Raw genomic sequence first — 16989 nt, 5'->3', positions numbered from 1 at the left:
AATTCTCACAATGTCAAACGAGAAGAAGAATTGAAAATGTTTTTAACAGATACAATCTCAAATAACTTTTTATTAAACAATCACTAATCATTTTCAAAATTAAACTTCTGAAATCATATTTTAAACCCAATACATCTTATAAAATATAAATTGGACAGATATGTTTTGAGACTATGATCAAACACGACCTATAAAGAAAAATTATAATATACTGTCCACGATCTGTTAGTTTTGCGATCAATAGACTCACATGTGATCAAATCTTTAGCCTTGATAATTCATGCATCTCATTGTAATATTATCACTATAAAATCGCCCAAATTTTGTCATATCTTTACCATAACCATATACTCTAGACTACCACAATTCTGTGCATGCTATGGAAGCAAAAATCATTTCTAAAGAGGACATTAAACCGTCTTCCCCAACCCCATCCCATTTGAACACATTCAATCTTTCTGTCTTGGATCAGCTTGTCATCAGTCCCTATGTTCCAATCATCTTGTACTACCCTAATAACAATGGCGACAGCACTTCCGAAGCACTAGAAAGGTCACTAGTTCTAAAAAAATCTTTATCTCAAACATTGACTCAGTTTTACCCACTTGCAGGAACAATTAAGAACGATCTTTCTATCGATTGTAATGATGTTGGTGCTAACTATGTCGTAGCTTTGATCCATGGTCGTCTTGACAAATTCCTAGAGCATCCTGATCATCGGTTGATCAATGGGTTTTTGCCATTTGAGCCTAGCTTCAACGAGTCTAGTGCAGGTAGTCGTGTAACGAATGTTCAAGTGAACATTTTCGAATGTGGTGGGATTGCCATTGGCTTGTGCATTTCTCACAAGATCCTTGATGGCGCTGCACTATGCACATTTCTGAAAGGATGGAGTAACATGGCTCGTGGAGCTGAAGAAGTCGTGTATCCAAACTTAACCTCACCATCTCTCTTCCCTGCAACAAGCTCATGGCTCAGAGACACATCAATGGGTCTAACTATATCGTTGTTAAGTCAAGGCAAGGCTTGCACAAAGAGGTTTGTATTTGGGTCAGATGCTATCGCTCGACTGAGAGCCACAGCAGCTAGAAACGGAGTGCAACGGCCGACTCGTGTTGAGGTGGTGTCTGGTTTGATATGGAAGTGCGCCATGGCTGCTGCTAAAGAAGCCTGTGGGGTACAGAAGCCTTCTTGTTTAACTCACTTTGTCAACCTTCGGTCAAAACTAGCAGCTAAGTTGTCGAATCACTTAATTGGTAATTTGGTTTGGATCTCCAACGCTGCATGGCTTCCTAGCGATGAGACCCCGTTGCATGCGTTGGTGAATAATGTGCGTGAAGGTATTTCGAAGATTGACATTGAGTTTGTTAAGAAAGCGCAAGGAGATGAAGGGTATGTTGCGATGCAGAACTCTTTGAAAGAAATGGCTGGAATTGGCGCGATGGGGCCCATAGACTACTATGGTTTTACGAGCTGGTGCAAGATGGGTTTCTATGGAATAGATTTTGGTTGGGGAAAGCCGAGTTGGGTGACAGGTCTTGTAGGAGATGGCATGCCTGTGTTCATGAATCTTGTGACTCTAATGGACACGAAAAGTGGTGAAGGGATAGAAGCATGGGTGAACTTGGATGAACCAGAAATGGAGATTCTACAGAAGAATCAAGAGTTACTTTCGTATGCTTCGTTAGATCCAAGTCCTTTAATAAATGATGAAGCCAAAGAACTAAAAACTGAAGAGATAATAAGTCAAATTCAAACTGGCCTAGCTTTTAATGCCTGAAGAATTATGTCATGGTAGGTCATGACAACTCGGACATGATGACCAGTTTCAGCTATCTGTCGCACAAGCTAATTCCATCATTTTCGGTTACTATTGATAAGCATTTTCCGTTTTTATTACAATTGTGGGATTTTTTTTCATATGTTTCGTATTATTCTAGTCGCTAATGTAATAGCTTAATAAGTAGTGATTATAAATTGTTTTTTTTATTTTGATTGTGAATGTTCAATTTTAGTTGAAATTACAAAAACTGGAATTGTCCTTAAACTGGAAGGTTTTAATTTCTCTTGTAAGTTAAAAGGTACTGAATACCATTATGAATTTGATCTCATGTCGTTCGTAAATACTTTATGTAATTGCTGCCATTTTGCTTGTGCGAGCTTTAAGTTGTTTATAGTACGTATGAATATAGGAGTATGTACTTTGGTTTTAGACAACTGTAGACAATATGGGTAAGATGGAGACACGGGGTCTATATATCGATAAGAGTCGTTCGGTAGAAAAATTTGATGACACGTACGTCCATGATAAATTTTTCATATTGAGAGAATCTAAGTAGAGCATTCATATATATTATTTCCGATATTTAACCCAATTGATATGTAACTGAATTTATTTGAGTTCAAGACTTATTGCTAACAGCACCCAATTAGCATTATCAAAGAACATGGGAATTCTTATTTAATCACATTACGAGATTTGACATTACCTTTATGATTTCTGCGTGATTAGGGATTAATATATTATTTAAATGTAACATTTTCTTTAATAATATTTTAGTCTTAGATGAATATAATATCAAATATGGTGATTGTATGAATCCCACAATTACTAACAATTGAAAAAGAATCATATATATATGAACATGCCAAGATCTTTTTTTCGCAACTTTACTTCTTTGAGCTTTTACTATATCTTAATAGGTCTCAACTCAATAACGTGCACCTTGTTCAGGAAATCAATTTAATGAACGAAAAGAAGAGAAGTGGATGGAAGTCTTTTTTTCGCAACTTAACTTGTTTGACCTTTTACTATATCTTAATAGGTCTCAACTCAATAACTTGCACCTTGTTCAGGAATTCAATTTAACTAAGAAAAAGAAGAGAAGTGGATGGAAGTGAGAAGAAAAAAAAATTGATGTTTTTGAGTTTTATTATGATGAAGTCGAAGGAAATGAAATAATCACTTTCCTCTCACTTTGGAAGGATTTGGAGAGAAATGAGCAAAATATGTAAATTTCTGTTTATTTCTCTCCAACTCAAGAACACAAAATACAAACTTCTTTTCATTTCCTTTCTTTTCTTTTCTCCCCTTACCCTTACTTTCTTTCCTGTTCTTTTCTTTTCTTTGCTAAAATTTGGGAACTAGGCATTTGTGATAATCTTCAATATCATTGCAAACTGCAAACTAAGGATAAGCAACGGGCCGAATCCGGACGAGACCGCCCCCAAGACCAAAAACCCAAAGATCGAAAATCGTGAATTATCTTACCCGAAAACCAAACCGTTTTTGGGTGTAACGGGTCAGGGTTCGGTCCGGTCCAGTTCCACGTACTAAACCAGGTTCCGAGTTTAGGACCGAATTAGTCTTTGGTAGTGTTGTTTACGGTTTTGGTCCAATCATGTTCCTAATACCAAACTGGGTTTCGTATGTTTGTTGTTTACAGTTTTAGGTTCTGTGTGTCATGTTACTCTATAATATACTATTTCAAATTATAATCTTATTATGTAACACCCATCATTCGTATCCTTGTTGTTTGCACAATTAGATTAATAAATACATAAAAGAATATGAATACAACGGTACGCCGCGGGACTCTAATTAGAACACGTGCAAATAAGGTGTATGCAAACAAATACAAACGTTATTAAAAAACTATACTATTTTTATAAATAAATAAAAACTACATTATTTTTATATAAAAAAATCTGCACCTAACATCACTAATATTATAATAAAAAAACTGCACTATCTTTATAAAACAAAACTGCACTATTTTTATAAAAAAAAAAAAAAAAAAAAAAAAAAAAAAAATCAATTAACAACACTGTTTTTATTAAAAAAAATACTGCATTATTAAAAAAAATTGCACTATTTTTATTAAAAAATATATATACTAGGATATAACTTTTGGTTTTTCGATAAAGAAAAAAAACACCATAATACGATCAATAGAAGAGGCCGAAACCAAAAAAATTGACACTATAATGTGATCCACACGAGATGCCGAATCAATTCAAATGGACAACATTTTTTTTTGGCAATTCTTGCTTACTGTTTGTCGATAAAAAAATAATAATAATACCTTTTGGTTTTCCGATCCGGTCCGGGTTAAATCCTTTAATTTGGGTACGGTCTGGTCCAAACCCGATTTTTGATAAAAATCAAACCCAAAAACCGGCCCACTAATATGATAATCCGGTTCGATCCGGGTCCTGGTCCCGGTTTTTTTCCAGTCTGCTTCGGTCCCACAAGTCGTGTAACAGTCGGAGTTTGGGTATGTAATTTTATTATCTTAAATTATAATTTTGCTGGGGGAACTCGATGAAAGACCCAAACTTTCATATTTCTGAAAGACCCAAACTTTCATACTTCACAATATTATTACTCCAAAACATACTACTTGCATATTCATAAAGGCAATATTTTACATTGATAAAGAGGTTACAAACTATTGGATACAAACCGTCTATTACAAAGTGTTATATATTACATAACTACCCAGGATATTGTAATTTATACAAACATAAGCTGAAGTAAAAAAAATATTATTACAAACTATTCTAAATCTTTCAACAGTATATAATCATACTAGTTACTTATCACCTGCAATTGTTAAACATTGATAGGGTAAGCGGTGACGCTTAGTGGGTTCAATAATAGATACAATATAATGTTATGCCATATATATACATCAATATGGCAGAAGCAAAGAGGAACAACAAAGACATATGTGAAATCATGTGACAGGCATTCATATCAATCAAAGACTTTATTCAAAGATATACTTTTCAATGTTTGATATACATCAATAAAGTTCAGCCCAAATGGCATAGAAGATATACAAGTTTCTGAATATCATTTTGCTAGCATATATAGGCTTTTAGCCCTACCTAGCCCATTACCAATATCAAAAGTTATACGAGACATGATCTACATGGCCAAAGGCACAAAGCCAATACCAAAATAATACAAGACATGCTCTACATGATCAAAGGTATAATATTAATACGAGACATGTTATACATGGCTAGAGACTCAAAGTCAATACCAGAATATCACATGTGGTAGCCGATGCTCTGAGTCGTAGGGCAGAAAGTGCCCCATACGAGATAAGTGTATGAGGATGACAGTGATCACCCCAGTGTTAGATACTATCCGAGAGGCCCAGGAAGAGGCCGTGAGGCCAGAGAATTGCAAGAAGGAACGTGTGATTGGGCAGATATCTGAGTTTGTGATTGATAACCGTGGGCTTATGACTTTTCATGGTCGGGTATGGGTGCCTTTTATAGGCGGAACACGTTGTGTTTTTCTGGAGGAGGCGCATAGATCAAGATTTTCGATCCATCCCGGGGCCACTAAGATGTATTTGGATCTAAAGAGAGATTACTGGTGGCCTTGCATGAAAAGAGATGTTGCGTGGGTCATAGAGAGGTGCTTGACCTGTCGTCGGATTAAGGTCAAGCACCAACGGCCGCATGGCAAGTTGCAGCCACTTAATGTTCCCCAGCGGAAGTGGGAACAGATTACTATGGATTTTATCACCAAGTTACCAAGAACGTCAAGAGGAGTCGATGCAATCTGGGTGATTGTAGATCGATTGACGAAGAGTGCTCACTTCCTTGCCATCAGTGAGAGTTCTTCTGCAGAGAAGTTGGCATAGGTATACATGAGAGAGGTGGTCTCACGGCATGGGGTGCCGATCTCGATTGTGTCCGATAGAGATGTGCGTTTCACTTCCAGGTTTTGGAAGAAGTTTCACGAGGAGTTAGGTACAAGATTGCATTTCAGCACTGCTTACCACCCTCAGACTGACGGTCAGAGTGAGCGGACTATCCATACGCTTGAGGACATGCTTTGTGCATGTGTATTGGATTTCGGAGGGAGTTGGGACACGTATCTTCCTTTGGCTGAGTTTTCCTATAACAACAGTCATCATTCGAGTATTCGTATGCATTCCTTCGAGCTGTTGTATGGAAGGAGGTGTGGGACTCCTATTTGTTTGGGAGAGGTAGGGCGCAGGTGATGGGTAGTACGGAGATAGTGCTTCAGACTACTGAGCAGATTCAGCAGGTCAGGCAGAGGTTGCTGACGGATCAGTGTCTTCAGAAGAGCTACGCGGATAAGCGTCACTCAGAGCTTGAGTTCCAAGTTGGTGATTATGTTCTCCTGAAGGTATCACCTTGGCATGGTGTGGTTTGATTCAGGAAGAGAGGCAAGTTAGGGCCTCGGTATATTGGTCCATTTAGGGTGATCACGAGGGTAGGTAGGGTAGCGTATCGTTTGGAGCTACCTGCGGAGTTGGGTCAGATTCATGATACCTTCCACGTGTCTCAGTTGAGGAACTGTATTGCCGATGAATCGATAGTGGTACCATTGGAGGATATTCAGGTGGATGCGAGCCTAAACTATGTTGAAAGCCCAATTGCAATACGGGATCGAAGAATCAAGGTTTTGAGAAACAAGGAGGTGTCCTTGGTGCAGGTTCAGTGGCAGCATCGAAAAGGGTCTGAGTTGACGTGGGAACCGAAGATCGAGATGCGTGAGCAGTACCCAGAGTTATTTGCAGAGCGAGACTTCGAGGGCGAAGTCTGATTCTAGTGGGGGAGAATTCTAACAGCCGGATTTTAGGTATGTAATTTTATTATCTTAAATTATAATTTTACTGGGGGAACTCGACGAGTTGGTGCCTCAACTCGTCGAGTAGAGTCTTAACTGTTGACGCGATTTATCACCAGACTCGATGAGTCAGATATCTGACTCACCGAGTTGGTTGTTATTAGGAAAACCCTAATCCCCGGGTTTGGGAGCCTTTTATAGCCTTCATTTGCGGCCACCTTGTTCCAGAGAAACCCTAGAGAGCAGAGATAGTGAGTTTGAGGGCAAGAGGAGGCTACTTCTTCATCTTTTGTGTGATTTTGCTAGAGAAAGAAGAGAGGATCCATCTAGAACGTGAAGGGGGCTTGGATTGGAGCTAATCATCTTGAGATATTGTCTTTGGAGGTATAATTATTTCCATTTCACGTTCATATGGTAGATTTCATAGTTTTAGGGTTTTTCCCTCATAATTTTATGAGATCTAGTGAGTATGAGGTCCTTTTTGGAATTATGACATCATATTTGGACCATGAGAGGTCCCTAGAGTCATTATTTTCCAGCTTTTTGCAAGCAAATAAGCAATTGGAGACTAGGTTGACATTCCAAGTGTTATTTCTCCATTTGAGGCTTGATATGGGTTGCGTGCACGTAAAGGTTGCACCTTTATGTGACTTTTGAGTGTTTAAGGGTTAGATCTATGATTTGGTTAAGCAGATCTGACCTCAGAAGGTTGTTGGAGCGAGTCCATGGAGGAAACTCGCTAAGTCCATATGTGAACTCGACGAGTCGGACCAGGTTGCCCCGAGGTCTGACTTCAGTGGTGACCCGATGAGTTGGGAGGTGACTCAGTGAGTTGAGTGAGGCTTAGAAAGAAAAGATTATGTGGGACGATGGGACTCGCTGAGTCATCGTATGCACTCGGTGAGTCTGGTCAAATTGGACAGTTGACTTTTGGTTGACTTTTAAGGTTGTCAACAAATGAACCTTTGGGCCTGTAGAGGGGTAGAATGGTCTTTTACCCTTCTAGGGATTTGCACGAGAGAATATCCAATTTGTGAAAAGACATTTATTTGGTGTAATTTATTATTGTAACTAGACGGAGGCTAGGGCAGTATTTCTGATATCGAGATTTACCGAGATTCCCGAGGTGAGTCTTCTCACTATACTCTACCTAGAGTGGTAATCAGAGTTATGTGACAGTGTATCTTGTATGCTATTTATGTGTTGTGATTTCTATGTGATATGTGTTATGCATGATTCAGAGTTTACAGAGTTAGGACCAGTGGGTCCACAGAGTTATGGGACCAAGAGGGTCCCACAAAGCTATTCGACCAGAGGGTCATCAGAGTTACAGCCTTGAGTGGCTGATATGTGTTTATGTGGTATTTTGGGGAACTCGCTAAGCGTTTATGCTTATAGTGTTTTGTGTATGTGTTTCAGGTACCAGTGATGATCGTGGGAAGGCGCTGGCATGATCTGTACATACTCGCAGAGTTTTTGTTTATGTGATTTTTGGGACATGTTTTTACTATGATGACATTGGATACATTATATTTGATATTAATGTATGAATGAAAGTATATTTTAAAAATGAAAATTTTGTTTGAAAAATCTGGTGTTACAAGTCGTATACTCATCCTTACTGTAAACTACTCTTTGGAGATCGAACAAACCATCAGGCCCGGTTCTGACATTTCGGAGGTGTTGGGAAGTGCAGAAAACAATCAAAATCAAAAGCATACAAGACACAGTATTAATGTAGTTCGGTCAAAATGACATGGTACGGACAGCAGGGGAGTATTCTTTATTTATGAGCTCTCAAACAGTGGTTACAAGTATAATTCAATAGATATGTGTCTATCAACCTAGAATACAAGACACTTTAAAATGATTAGTATGCATCCATATTAATAGTGAAGGGATCGGACCTAAAACCCTAAAGGGTCAGGCTTATTGGCCCATACATGGAATGGTGTCAACCAATCATAATCCGCCATGTAGTAGCTTCTGGAACATTCATTCTTGATTTGCTTTGCATGAGCGTCACCAACACACATGATGGAGCATCATGATCCATTGTGGCTCATCATTATGCAAGAGTTGCAAATCAAGATCAAGATGGCTCATTAACCATCATGGTGGCATATCAAGTAATATTCTTTGAGCATCTTCAACCTCTGAGCTTCTTTAAACAACATTGAGCATCATAAAGGACTTCACAGCATAAGCAGCTCGTCAAGGGTACCATGGATCGTCAAGGAACACATGTGGCACACCTTGCACCAAGATGGTGCATCTTATGCAAGGAATGGTGCACCTTCTCCAAGGGTGGAACATCTTCCTCCAAGATGACACAACTGTTAGATTAGGTGTCTAAGCCCATAACTATAATTGGTATGTACTTGACCCGAGAGTGGCATGGTCCATTTGGGTTGCATATCACCACGACAATTTGATAGGATGGACTTTTGAGAAGAGGGTGTTTATGATTTATTATATTATATTATAAATTCTAATATATTAATATGAAATCATATTATTTAATTAGTATTGATCAAGAATTAATTTGGAATTAATTTAGTGATCAAAAGAGACTAATTAAATATGCGGGGACTGATTAAGTAAATCAATGATTCTTATAATGTGGGTCAATATTTATTTAGGATGAGCTAAGCCAATATGGTAGTCCATGGATAGTCCATGGAGGTTTAACGCATGGATCCTAAGTAATATGAAAGGTCATGGGCATTAGGGTTTGCATGGATGTAACCCTAATCTTGTCACACTATATAAGGAGCCCCTTAGCAACCAAAATCGCACGCTAGTGTTATATGAGTTCATATGAGGCAATTTGTGTGCAAGAAACTCTCTCAAAAGTCATTCTTTGCCCAAGGTGTGTTGTGAACCATTTGAGGTGTCACACTTGGGGCACTAAGTTCTTAAAGGCCAAAACTACAAGCTACAACGAAGATGTAATTTTATAACTTATTTATATGATGTTTATGTCAACTATATGGTAGTTGTAGGCTTAAAGCTTTGGAAACAATATTGCATGTATAATTAGAGAAAACATAGATCCAAAGCTTTTAGGGTTGTATATGCACCATAGTATGTTGTAGTATACAAACCCCAACAGTGGTATCAAAGCTAAAAATCTGTTCTCACAGCCAACTCGACGAGTTCATGCCAAAACTCAATGATTTCATGTTTTTTGCCTTGAACTCGGCGAGTTCATGTTATAACTCGACGAGTTCATGCTAAAACTCGATGAGTTCATGCTAAACTCGAGTAGTTGTATGAACAGAGTGCAGATTTTCGGGGTTTTTGGCCAAAATGGGTTTAGGATCATTACCACAAACTATTTTGAATCATTAAATCTGTTTTTTATGATATGGTAGTGATCATCCTAATCCAAGTAAAATACAATTGTCAAAATTTCAAGATTTGTATTAGTTTATATGATAGGCTAATTTCTTGTAAATTGTTGATATAAATTGTTTTGACTTATGAGTTTAGTTAGATCATGAATAAATTATTTGATAATTTTTGTTAGTTAAAAATATGATCTAATTTCCTTTAATGAAATCCATAACTTGTCCTCAAGTTATGGAAAATGAAAAGTTTTCTCTTTTAAAAGGTCATTAAAACTAATAGGTTATGTAAAATGGAAAATCTCATTTTTAAAATGGGTTTAAAGTCTTCCATAACTTGTCCTCAAGTTATGGAACATGAAAAAGTTTTCATTAAAACCTCATTAAACTCATAAGTTATGGAAACCAAAAGTTTTGAATAGTTCAAACCTTGCCCTAAAGTTTTTGAATTTGTAAAGTCACGCTTATGAATACTTTAATTCCAAACCCTGGAATTTTAAAAGTTAAAATTCAAGCCTTATACTATTATAATATTAAAAGTTAATACTTATATATATATATATATATATATATATGTGTGTGTGTGTGTGTGTGTGTGCGTTTGTATAAGAATAAGTCAGTCTTACCGTTAGTAGGCCTCATTCACGAATCCATAAGGGGTATAAGGTTACTGCCTATAAAATGGCAGTTTAATGGGTGTCCATTCTCACACACCGCTTCCTTGACTGGTGGAGGGTCGTTAGCCGAACGGGTAGGATAGGACATTAATTCTCATTAAAAGTATAATGAATTTGTAAAGTAACTAAAATTTATTAAATTCTCAATCTTATTTACTTTAGTAAAAATGTGAATTTGGTGCTAACCCATAAAATTACACTTTGCACCATGCTAAGTCATTAGTGGAGCATGTATGGTTAACCGGAACACTAATCTGGGACTGAAAGTGCGTGGAAAAGGATAGTTTGATGTTAATCATGGATCAATGGAGCGTGTGTGGTTAACCGGCACATTGATTGGATGATCTATAGCATTAAGTGTGCCAAGCTAATTTGCATGGTTATTCACACCTTGTTTGTGATCCTCGGCATCCCAGTCACAAACCTGAAGGGCATAATCAAGATTTAAACATGCCATTGAAAAGTTCAATGAATCTCAAAATATCTAGGAGTTTCAATTCATTTAAAGGCTAAAGTTCTTTTTCGTTTTTCATGGTGGAAAATGGTAAATCCTCATTTACCTACCTTCAAATATTTTGCAATTGGATTATGGCATCCCTCTTCCGAATTGTAAAATATTGTATTGGGTCCTAGCCTTAATATATTCATTTTGGGTGTTATATTAAGGACTTAAATCAACTAAATTTGAATTTCTCCCTCATAGATGTCTAGTCCTGACAACTATGGTCTTCCTTATCCTTTTGGAAAAAGCTTTTCTAATGAAGATGATATCCCACATGGCGATCATGGTAATTAATCCCTCTGTCGTGCATTAATGGGACTGGAAATCATACTTCACTTCCTCCACCTCCTCCAATTATTCTCCCTAACCCACAAGTTCATAGACTTGAAAAGTTCAAGGTCACTCAAGCCCTATTGGCAAGACAACACAAATATGGAAATTATGTATGTGCTTACGTCTTAGAAATGAAGTTACATACTGACAGGATGGGAGAGTCGGGTGTCAAAGTCTTGAGGAAGTTGGTTGTTGAACTGGGTTCTTCAATCACTTCCTAGGTCATATAGTGAGTTCATTAAAGATTTACTATATGACAGACCATGGCATGACCCTTATCGATCTTGCCTATTTGCTTATTGCTGCTGAATCAACAATGATTTGGCACACTGGTAAAGCAAACTTGATTGGAAGATATACTCCCCAAGCTTCTATAGACATTGACAATGGTAACATTGAAATTCCATAAAAGCTTTCTCTTCCCAATGGAAAGGTATCGGCCATGGTCAAGTCATTTGACCTAAATGTAAAAAGAAAGGCTAAGTCTGTGATAGTCTCGTGTACCATTCCCAAAGAGTCCATATGTTTCTATTTCCAAGAGAAGGGGCATTGGTTGCGAAGCTGCCATATTTACCTGAAAGATCATAAGGATGGTAAAGTGAAAAAGATTGACTCTACTTCAGGTAAGTCCACTATCTAACTCTATTAGGTTCCTATTTGGAGGTTCTTAATACATGATGTGATGTAATTACATCTTAATGTTTTGAAGAATCGAAGAAAATAAAGGAAGCTTAAAGAAAGAGTAAGTTGATTCAGATCGTGAAGTGATGGATTTCGATCGCAAGGTTCGGTGATCAGAATTTTGAGTTGTTGCTTAAGAGTTGTGATAGATTGCTTAGGAATAGATAACAACATAGTTTTCATTTGTAATTGCATTGTAAGGAAAAGTTTTTTTGCAATTTTATAAATAAAGAGAAGTTTTTTGATTTTATTTTATTTTAGTTTCCTGATAATGGCATTTGTGAAAAATTGTTGTTTATATGTTTCCATTAGTAGCTATATTGGAAAATGGATTTGATTCTTTCGTTTGTGGTAGTGTGATAATTTACCAAATAAGGAAAGATTCTCATCACCCAAGTTTCAGTTGGAAAGAAATTTAGAAACATACAACTTGTATTGTGTGATGAATGAGAACCTTCATTTTTGGGAAATTAAGACTAATTCCTTGTGCACATGTATATGTGAGTCAAGTGAAGGATAAGGGGATCAGGTACACTTGGTTGTGCACTGGTCAGGTCCACCACAAATAATGATAAGGCTATTTTTTATAATTTACTAAAGTTTAGTAAATATGGTTATACTTACGAGATTAATTATTATTCTAAATCATTGAAAAAGTTTCAATGTATAGCAGAACGAATGAGAAAAATCAAATTAGGCAGAAAGATAATAGTTTCTCCAATCTGAAAAGAAGGGAGAGTACTTTAGTATCGTGTTTTATGATCATTTTAATTATTATGAAAAACCATATCACAATTGATCCTCTAAGGACATCTTAGTGCATTTGTATGGCTAAGAAGAGGAATCGTGAATTGTTGAAATGCTTAAATCAAAAGGTGAATCATACTTCGTTGCAAAATAAGGTCTTAGAGTAACACTCCAAGATCGAGCCTTGAGTACACAATATTAAAAAAGGTTTATAACACTTGTGAAATGTAGAGTAAAATGTTTTCTTACTCTTGTACATTTGAAATTGGTAAGTTGTGATGTTTTAGATAAGACAAAGACCAACTAAGACCAATTGTGTGAAGTGTTTGTCTTGATAAGAAACCACACTAACTCTTGAATGTTTGTTTGTCAAGTAATGTTCCTTGACAAAGTGAGTCTTATATGTCAAGAGGTCAGCGTGAGTCTTAATGATCTTGAATAGTTTCAAGAGCTAGTCAAGAGTAAACCTGTTGTTTATCACTAGCACATGACTTGAGGTTTATAACATATTGTGCTGACACATTCTTGTTTCTGTGCCATTACAGTTTAAGTTGACTATACATGTGAGTTCTATGAGTCCTCATTTAAGTGCATAAGGCAAAGCACCTAAATCAATGAAAAGTACATTGATCTATAAGGGTGAGATGCTGAACAACTTGGAAGACATGGAAGGCCCTTGTGTTGTCGGGTGGCAATAAATTAAAGTTGAACAAGTTCAGTCCATATGAGTTTGGATTTGTCACTAACCTTGTCTTATGATTATGTTTTTGACAAATTCACATGGATAGGAACACATACACCATAAAAATATAAGTTTCATAAGGTTTCTCTCCAATTTATGAAAATGATTGTGAGGAAACGCTTTCCCTAAGTAGATTTTAAGGAGATATCATTTGTGTTATTTGCATTCTCAAATTCAGCTATGATTACGGCATCTCTCTTCATGGTTTGAATTGTGAGAAATGGCAACAGTCTAAACATTTGAGACTTATTTTTATTTAGACACACATGTGAGCTATCTAAGGAATGGTGTATGATTTTGAGAAGCTTAGATAAAGTCTTATCGAAGCATCTCATATCAGAAATCTGAACTTTGGTAAGAAAGTCAATAAGTATTGATTTCTAGAAGTTTAGCTGATTTTTGGGTACATGTCAAAGCTAGTGGGAGCATAAGTGTTATGTTGATAAGATAATAATTATTATGCTAGTGGGAGCATAATTATTATGGTAAGTGTTGCAAGTTAGCAATGTTAGTTATAGAAAACAAAAGGTTTCAATTCTCAAAGTTGCAGGACTAGAAAAGTTGTTTTGCTATAATTAAGGGAGAGGAAATTATACTTCATTATCCAATTCTAAAAGCTTAGATTGAGATTTTAATCAAATTTAGTCAAGGATATATATATATATATATATATATATATATATATATGAATGTTATGTTGAAAAGATTTGACATAAGGAAATTCTATATTTGGAAGTGTTATAGCAAGAGACTACTAAAGTATCATGTCTTTATGTGAGACATTATGAATTGTATTCCATATGCTTCGGATATAGGATCGATTACATATGCTATAATATTAATTTGTTCTAATTTTCCAAATGCCCAGGGCATTAAGAGGGAAAAGGGACTAGAACGAGATATGACTAAGATGGTTAAGCAATTGTCAAGGATAATTTGAGGTTTACCAAAGATTAGTTGCTCAATGACAGTTGGTAGTATAGTGTAAATTTTGGAAGGACCATATTGACATATTTTCAAAAGAGGCAACTCTTCTTTAGAAGTGATAGTCAAAATGGAAATACATAAATGTTTCTATAAGTGGAAGTTATTTTTAAATTTGTGTAAGATTATAAAACTTAATGCAAGAAGGATGTTCAAAGGAATCTACTTTGAATGGGAGACTTCGTTTCCATGGAATTCCTCTCCATTGGAATACTTTGTAATGTTTGTTGTCAAGTCTCTGTGACTTTTGTGCATACTCGTTACAAGAGGATCATTGCATATAAGTTTAGAATCTAACAGATTAAACTGAATGGCAAGAATTTGGTATTATTACATTTACGATAAGGATTTGGAATTGTGAAATGAGCATCATGGAAATGTTGTCAGTTGATCTATTTCACAAAGAAATGACCATAGGAAAACATAGTGTGCATGCTTGGAGCATGTGATAACTATCATCTTAATTCAAGTATTAAGTTGATTAATCAAAAAATTACACAATGAATAATGTGTAATCAATATGGTGATTAAATAAAAGGTTTTTATGTACTTTCATAAGTTCTGAGACCATATTAGATTTGATTATTCTTGTGTTTCACTTTGCATGTTTTTACTTCCCCAATAACTAGGTTATTCAAACCGTCCACAGTCGATCATACTTTGGAAGTAGGTATTGAGACAAGATTGTCATGAATGGGTCTGTAGGTTGTCTAAAGGTGTTTAGACATAGCACAAGTTTGCTTGTAGTGTTCATGAGTACTTCTGGAATAAGATTCGAGTATTGGATTAAACCCACGCTCATTTGAATCACTTCATGCATTTTATCATGAGCGATCATTAGACAATAATATCTTATATTCTTGAAACCAAGACATGTGAGTTGTAATTTAGAATTTGGTTGCACATTGACATATGTAAACACACCAGTAACTTGGTGTTATAAAACATATTGTTGTGTGTGATTTGATGAGTAAGTACAAGCTAGCATTTGAGTCGAAGTTTATCCATTCCTTTTACCCTTAGATGGATAAAAGCGATATATGTGGGTCCCTCAATGATTTAGTGATGACAACCCTAAGCACTTGACCAAGCCTAGACTAATTTGATGTGTTCAATCAGTCAGTCGTCATAAATCGGAAATCGGGAAAAAAAAGATGGACAGAGAGAATGATTATAATACATGTCTTGGTCCATATGATATCTTGTAGAATGGAGGAATATATGATCCCTTATCTAATGGACGCGTCATTAACTAGGTCAGAGTTCGACAGCGGCTTTTCAGAGCTACGATTGCTATTCGGGATTTTGGAGCCGTACTTGCAATAATAGTTATTAGACTTATCCAAGTGGGAGACTGTTGGATTAGGTGTCTAAGCCCATAACTATAATTGGTATGTACTTGACCGAGAGTGGCATGGTCCATTTGGATGGCATATCACCACAACAATTTGATAGGATGGACTTTTGAGAAGAGGGTATTTATGATTTATTAATATATTATAAGTTCTAATATATTAATATGAAATCATGTGATTTAATTAGTATTGATCAAGAATTAATTTGGAATTAATTTAGTGATCAAAATAGACTAATTAAATATATGGGAACTGATTAAGTAAATCAATGATTCTTATAGTGCGGGCCAATGGTTATTTAGGATGGGCTAAACCAATATGGTAGTCCAGGGAGGTTTAACCCATGGATCCTAAGTAATATGAAAAGTCATGGGCATTAGGGTTTGCATGGATGTAACCCTAATCTTGCCACGCTATATAAGGAGCCCCTTAGCATCCAACCCTAGTGTTCTATGAGTTCATATGAGGCGGTTTGTGTTCATGAAACTCTCTAAAAATTCATTCTTTGTCCAAAGTGTGTTGTGAACCACTTGAGGTGTCACACTTGGGGCAGTAAGTTCCTAAAGTCCAAAAGTAAAAGATACAACAAAGAAGTATCACACTTCCTTTCCCTTCCTGCCATCAAGACCGGAAAGGGGTTATCAACTGTGAACATCAACCAAATCCAAGCAAATTGTAACATCCTATTTCGATAAGTCCTTATTTCAGGATTTTGGATAATAAATGAATCAAGTAAATGCCTTGGGCTTCAATGGAATAGGTTTTAGACCCTATTGGATGTTAATAATATTGGTTATGTTATCTAGGCCCTTGGTTTATGTGGAGTCAAGGGGTAAAATGAAAAAGTGATGTATCATACTTTTTTCATGAATTAAGGATCTTAAATTGGTGTGCTTTAAGTCAAAAGTAATGAAATAGAGTTATGGGGTTCTTCAATACCTTTCTGTGCATATAAAGAACGCTGAAAACATAGTTGAAACGAAGAAGTTATGATTGTTT

General features: G+C 36.2%; 1 pseudogene; it reads left to right on the top strand.

The window, feature by feature from the left end:
- The first annotated feature begins 325 nt into the window (after nucleotides 1-325).
- Nucleotides 326-2047, top strand: LOC145030698 (epi-neemfruitin B 7-O-acetyltransferse L7AT pseudogene; annotated as a pseudogene).
- The last annotated feature ends 14942 nt before the right edge of the window (nucleotides 2048-16989 follow it).

This window comes from Lactuca saligna, chromosome 2, assembly GCF_052625555.1.
Source record: "Lactuca saligna cultivar CGN05327 chromosome 2, ASM5262555v1, whole genome shotgun sequence".
Lineage (NCBI taxonomy): Eukaryota > Viridiplantae > Streptophyta > Magnoliopsida > Asterales > Asteraceae > Lactuca > Lactuca saligna.
This window is presented reverse-complemented; position numbering and strand designations above follow the sequence as displayed.